The sequence below is a fragment of the Lycorma delicatula genome, chromosome 3 (assembly GCF_047948215.1).
Source record: "Lycorma delicatula isolate Av1 chromosome 3, ASM4794821v1, whole genome shotgun sequence".
Classification (NCBI taxonomy): domain Eukaryota; kingdom Metazoa; phylum Arthropoda; class Insecta; order Hemiptera; family Fulgoridae; genus Lycorma; species Lycorma delicatula.
In genome coordinates, this window is record NC_134457.1 from 160,935,002 (window position 1) to 160,942,654 (window position 7,653).

General features: G+C 25.8%; 1 protein-coding gene across 1 annotated transcript in view; it reads right to left on the reverse strand.

Moving 5' to 3' along the window:
* Positions 1 to 6,973, reverse strand: part of LOC142321008 (beta-1,4-galactosyltransferase 4-like) — a 514,975-nt gene extending 508,002 nt beyond the window's left edge. The window contains exon 1 of the mRNA XM_075359002.1: positions 6,860 to 6,973. The gene's annotated coding sequence lies outside the window, so the exon portion shown is untranslated. The remainder of the gene's footprint in view (positions 1 to 6,859) is intronic.
* Positions 6,974 to 7,653: the final 680 nt, after the last annotated feature.

Here is a 7,653-nt window from a genome sequence, read left to right on the forward strand (position 1 = left end):
AAGAAAATAAAACCATCAGCATTATTCAGATTTTATTACTTTTTGTAAGAATTCTACATTAAGAAGAAAGTGTTGTATATAGTAAAATGTTTCGTTGGTCGATTAAGTTTCTTATTCCAGACACGAAATGAACACACCATTTCAAGTTCATCGCGTTGCAATAAATAATATAGGTCATACAACCACATGTATGTGCACACACACACACACACACACACACACTCTCTCTCTCATACACACACAGACACACGCACGCAAACACAAGCGCGTTCGCTTAGGCATAATAAAATAAACCCTAAACGTTCTTTTTACTTAATGAAAATGATTACAGTCAAATTGAAATAGAATGATATATAGTTTTTAGAAGATATTTGTGTACATATTTCATAAAATTTATTTATGGGTTGTGTCTAATATACGGTTGATTGAAAATCAGTTCTCATATATGTATTATGTTTATTAAAAGTCCTATAAAATACCATATTACATTTATAACATCGATTTGAAATATTTTACTGTTGTATACATTTACTAATTAGCAGTATAAAATATTGGCTGTCTTGTTAGACAGCAAATATTTTGGAAAGACACGAATGAATTAACCATATAAAGTAAATATTTTGCCAGTGACAATCGGTGACAATCATTACACGGTATAATTTATTATAAATTAATTAAAAACACTGTATTAATTTTTTTATTTTTTCCTTACTTAAAAAAATTTTAAAGAATAAATATGTTTTTAGTCATTATTATTGATTAGTCGAGGATACTGTTGAAAAATAAATTAATATTAAAAAAAATAACATATAAATGTTGGTAGGTTACTGAACAAAGGAAAAACAAGCCCATTTTACACTCACAAAAAATTTTAGAATAAAAAACACATGTCCTGGAGATAAATAAACGAAATTGCTGCGACTGCACAGAGTTTTACGTTGGGCAAACATGTCGACATAGATTAAAACAAATAAATAAATGCATAAGCAATTACAGAAATAAAGAGTCGCCATTTGTTAAACATCATGACAGGGTTATGAGCTTTTCTTTTGGTTTTTATTGAATACAAAATAAATTACCCGGAATTATTACAGATGCCAAATCCTAATTATTGCCTGAAAGAAAAATGCTAAGTCAAATTTCTAAATAATATGTTATTTGAGAACTGTTACAGAGGTTTGTCTTATTCAATTCTTGTACCAAGAAATCTTTCATTAAAAATCATCCGCAGGAAGTAAATAACAAAAGAAAAACTGTCTACAGAAGATCGGGTAATTTGAACCGGGTCTCTATTAAAACGCTACCTTTAATTATTCTATTTGATAGATTTTCATTGCTTAACCCACCGGGTTGGTCTATGAAGAAATCGTCATCGCAAATCATCTGATTTCGAAGTCGCGAGTCCTAACGTTCAAATTCTAGTAAAGACAGTTACTTTTATACGGATTTGAATACTATATCTTGGACACCGGTGTTCTTTGGTGGTCGGGTTTCAATTAACCATATATCTCAGGAGTGGCCGACCTCTCTTTTTCTGTTTATCCTTCGGAACTACCGTAAGGTATTGCTTCAGAGGATTAATGAGGATGATATTGTATGAATGTAAATGAAGTGTAGTCTTGTACAGTCTCAGGTCGACCTGACGGCAGGCTTTAGACAGGTTTAGACAGAAGGCTAAACTACCTAAGATTTCATTGCTTGAAATTTTTCCACTAAAATTAATTCTCAACAGATAAACTAAAAACAAAAAGTCAATTAATAAAACAAAATATTAATAGGAATAAAGACAAAAACCATAAATTGAAAAAAAATTTAAGGAAAAAGCTCTTCTGCATTAATTTTGCAGAACGAAATAATAATTAAATAAAAATCATCTAAAGTAACTTTAATTATATAAATACATAAATAGTACATAGACGTTCGCAGATATCGATCGTTATGAAAAATTATACCACTTCCCTACATAAGAAAAGTGTTTTTCAATATTAAGGTTCTTATTATGTATTATTTATATATATATATATATATATATATATATATATATATATATATATATATATATATTATAAAATAATAAAGTCCTATTAAAGTTGATATCTCGAGAACAGTTTATAAATTAAATAAAAAAACCAAAAAATATTTTCTTTAAATTTCAGTTGAGAAAACTAATGTAGATAAACGTGATTTAGTTAGCGACTTAAAATAATTAATACAACAAAAATAAAGCTGTAAAATACGACACGCTATTTTTTAAACATTAAAAATCTATGTCTAAAACCATCTTTAAGATTCACATTGATAAGATAATTGTTTACATAGTTCTGCGGATTCTTCAGTTTTAAGAAATCATCGGTACAAACGCAACCGCTATTTTTAAACTACGAATTAAGCTCCTCCAAGTCAAAGAATAATAAAAATATGTTATATGTATTTACATATACTACATAAGATGTGGTGTGATGTGTGTGTGTGTGTGTGTGTGTGTGTGCGTCTACAAATGTTAACTTCCTTTTGACTTTCAAAATTATTTATCAAAGTTTAGAAAGCGTAAATGCATAGATATTAATCAATTCCACTCTGTTGTCTAAAGTATTGATGGCATAGCTAGTAGTATACTAAAGGGGAGAGTGTACCGGATAGGATGTAGCAAAGAAACTAGTCAACAGTTCAGCAATATGCCGTCACCCTGCTCAACAACTGAGCTTTCTAAACTTTGATAAGTAATATAAATGTAAAACACGTAAATCATTTCAAAATTATATTTATAAATTATCTAACATTTGTAAACTGTTAATCCTGCACAGAAGCTTTCTGTGTAAATGAACTATCCAACCTGATCTAAACGAACCAAAATTCCTTCTTTTTTTTCCGACATGTCGGGTTATTAATGAAATTTTTAAATATTTTACCACAAATAAGATGCGGAAATCGCTTTCGTAGAAATGAGTAACATTAACATTAATGAAACCTATGAAACCTAATGAAACTAAATTCACTGATGACGTTGCATTTGTAGAAAATAATTGACGTTACAGGACATAATAATCACTACTTCCAGATTTTCTGTTTCAAATATTTTCCGTCTGCTCGAGAATAAAATCTGATATCAAAAAAAGGCTTCTTTTTTAAAATTCTACATCATAAAAAGTCAATCTGTCATATTACTAACAAACACCTTCTCAATAACCGCAAATTAGACTTCGCTCAACTTTTTACTTTCAGCATTGAGAATATTCTGGTACAACAAAATTTAGCCACTGAATGTAAATTACATCCGATCCCCAATGCAAGAAGATAATAATTAAAGTTAAACGATGTCACATACCTCAAAACTCTCCCTAGAGTTAAGAGTTAAGTGAGAATTATTTATATGATAGTCTACCGAAAAAACTGAAAATATTTTATCGCGTGATGACAACTCTGGAAGTAATAACGTTATAATATAATAAATCACTTGGTTTTCCATAAATTAAACAAACTTATTTAGTCATTGCACACCTTGAATCAATTTTTTTTCTTTCTTTATCTCCTGTGACCACAATATGGCATACTAAAGTCCGAAAAATTTAATATTTCACTTGAGAAAAATTAAAAATATATTTTATTAATAGAATATTAAAAATATGTATTTATGATGTAAATTAGTCTAATCTATTTATAAAAAAAACACACATAATTACTAAAAATCATTTCCCTTATCAAACTAATATTGGAAAAGGTAGCAAAGCGACTAACAATAGTACGTTTATCTATGAAACACGTAACGCATTTATCAATCCTTAAAGTAAGAAAAATAAATCGATCCGATGAATGATATTTTTTTAAACTTTTAAAACAGAATTTTTAAATAGTTTTTATTAATGATTTATTTTTAATTTGGATTAAGTAATCTGAGTAGAATAAGCGAAGTAGTATTAGTCTTTTGATATATAATTATTATGTAAAATTAATTTTGATATCTATGATTAAGTGGAAGAAAGTTCCAAGAAAAACTAACTTCCCCACGTAGAATAATTAAATCTAATGTAATCAATGTTTATACTTAATTGAGTCCTTTATTAGACTTACCTATTGAAAATTTAAAAAAAATTTTTAGTTGTAGAATATCTTGTAATATATGTTACATAAAAAATGTATTTATTAAAAACGATATAATACAAGAAGCTACATTATAAAAATTGTCATAGCTAAATTATGCTGAATAACCTAAGAGAAAGAATTTTTCAAGATGTAGTTTATTAATTATTATTTATGTTAAATCAACATTAATTTTAGTAGGGCACAATTTTTTTAATAATAGGTAAATCATTTTTTTTACGTTACAGACAAAACTACTGCAAAATGACCAACAGATTGAAGTTAAACTTTATATTTAGTTAAGAAATTACTTACCGCGTCATCTCTAAGTAAGTTATATCTGTTATACCTTACGTAGAGATGAAACATTAACGATACGAAAGTAAATATATTTTTCCTTTAGTTATTCAGAGTGTATCACGAAGTTCTCTAGGGACTTTTAAAGCATTTTCCACTCGGAAAAGTTGGTAAAGTTCATATAAACATACATCTTAAAATGCTTCGTTTGGAGTATGGCTAATGAAAGATTTCGCTAGTATTTCAGTTACCCCGGTAAAATGAGGTCGTAATGAAATTTTTACGACGTTAATTAAAGGACAGAATTAGTGATTTATTATGATTTTTGACCTGAAAAATCGAATAAAATAGGCCCCAGAACCGTAAATAGACTAGTTTTTGAGAAATCTAGAATTAAATCCAATAAATTGGAGTTAAAAAACACTGTTTGTTTTTATGTTTGACGTACCATAACTTTGTTAAGTGGGTAATAAACACATAAAACCTTTTAAACTCATAAAGAATTAAATTCTGAACAAAACTGGTGATAAGTTGAATAAAACAAGGAAAAGAAAAATTTGAATTTTATTTTGAAACAGTTCATTTATTACATTACATTTTCCAGAAAAGTACTTATTTAATTTAAATAAAAAACAAAATCCTTTTTTAGTGATGTGAAAGATTTGTAAAAACAAAATTTAACAGTCTACTGTACTGTTTCTAAATAAAATTCGAATTTTTCTAACTTTGCTTTGTTTAATTCAATTTATCTTACACGTTTACGTTCACGGTAAATTTTCCTTTAATTTTATTTTCCTTATTCACCTTTAATTTTTCTAACTTTTCCTTGTTTTATTCAACTTATCTATACATCATTTTTGTTCAGAATTTAATTCTCTAAAAGTTTTATTAAAACTTTTTATGTGTATGTTACCCATTTAACAAAGTTATTATACGTTAAACATAAAAAACAGGTATTTAACCCAATTTATTGGTTTTCATTTCTGATTTCTCAGAAAATACTGCACATACGGTTTTTGGACTTATTTTATTCGATTTTTCAGGTTAAAAACCATAATAAACCACTAATCCTGCCCCTTAATTAACGTCCTAAAAATTCCACTACGATCTAATTTTACTGGGGTAGCTTAAATCCAAGCGAAATCTTTCACTAACCGTAACTCGAAAACGAAGAATTTTAGGACATATGTTTATTTATATAAACTTCTTCCATTATTTTCATGTGTGGAATAGGTTATGAAAGTTCCTGGAGAACTTCGTGATACACTCTGTATAAGAATTAGATACGTAAAGAAGTTTATTATAAAAAATGCTTTTTTTTTTTGTTTTATACATGTACAAAGTCGTAAATATAGTAAATAAGTAAAATCAAATAAATATTCTGGTTCATTATTATTATTTTTCTTTTTTTGTATTTTGAACATCATATGTAATCTGTAATATACAAGAACAGCCTAATTTAAAATATGTATTATGACCTTTATTTTAAAATTATTTTATTTTTTACTTAAATCTATTTATTTTCATAAATTAATATCTATTTACTTAAATTAATTTTTATTTATGTTTTTTTTTTTTTACTTTCAGATATTCTTAATTACGTATTTTATAAGATTTTAACTGTTAAAGATATTAGTTTATCTGAAGATATTAGTATATTTTTCATTGTATAATTTTGTGTTGTACTGTGTGAATAACTTGTATACAATTTATGTTAATACGAGAAACTGCTAATAAGATTTATGTCTTAGCGGGACCCAGTATTGTACAATTTTATTAATATTATTGTTGTTTGTTTTTTGCTTTTATTTTGTAATTTTAAATATTTTAAGAGATATATTCTAATAATATAGAATAGGTACAACTTAACTAAGATAACATTTTTAACAAAATAAATATCGAAACGTTAATAATTCAACTATACACGGTAAAGAATTTTTCATTAAGAAAGAACGGATATAAAGTTAGTATTTTTTAGCATAAAACAAATGTCTCTTTCCGATGTAACAAATATTTTATCACAAAAATAAATAAATATAAATATATGTATAAACGTATATATATAATTTGCCGTAATTTATTTATAATATTCTATTTAAAGATTATATATAATACAGAATAATAATATATTTATTTTGAAAATAAATTAGTAATATCAATAAAAAAAATTTGCAAAATTATAAGCGTGTATGTTATTCAAAGAGAAAGAATAACCTAACCTAATGCATACAAAACGATAAGCAAATATACATGAATAACCATGTGCATGTCTCTGAATTTTGTTGCCGGTAAATATTTATAAGTATATTTAGCATTAGTTTATTATATAATAATTTTAATGGGTATTTAAGCTTGTATAAATAAAACATCTGTATATTTTGTACAAAGATATACAAAGAATATTGATATTACAGAAACATTTATTTCATTATTACTACAAACGATTTAATAATAAAATAATTAATTAAATATTTAAGTTAATTACCTAGAAATTATTCGGTTATTAAATTCACAACATCATTTTATACGCACGTACGTTTATATTATATATTATTTATACCTGGGAGATAAGTATGATGTGTGGCCAAACCGCTAACGCTGATCTCAGCTGACTGTCTCCAACATAATATTCTCCCACTACGAAAAGAGTCACCCCCACTCAAAGCAACTGAAGATCAATACAGACAGGGATGCTGGTCTCCTCTCGCATTTTACACCAAATACTGTAATAACAATATATTTTTTATTCTTTTTTAACATAAAATTTTCCGTTTCAAAAATAATATATTGTAATATAATGTAAAATAATATTTTATTATAATAATAAGTTGTACGGTTTTATAATTTATTAACTAGATAACATCTAACACGGTGTACACAACTAACATTATTATTAAAATATAAGTTAATTTTAATCATTGATGTATAGATAATTGTTTATTTTCATTAATTATTAATTAAAAGTTCAGATTATTTGATAATTTTAATATTTAACGGTTTAGCAATATTATTAATTCAATTACAATTTCAATAAATAATTCTGATAAATATTCCAAGTATTAATGATGGTATAATACAATAATTTATCTAATCCTCAATTTTCATAACACAAAAGAATATTTTTGTTATCCAAAAGAAATACTTAAATTTTTTCTAAGAAAATTTTTAAATTTACCGTAAAATAACGGTATTTAATTAAATCATTTTATCGTAAATGAAGCAACGAAAAATACGTGCCTTAAGTAACTCATTATTTATTTATATTTTTATTCATAGCTA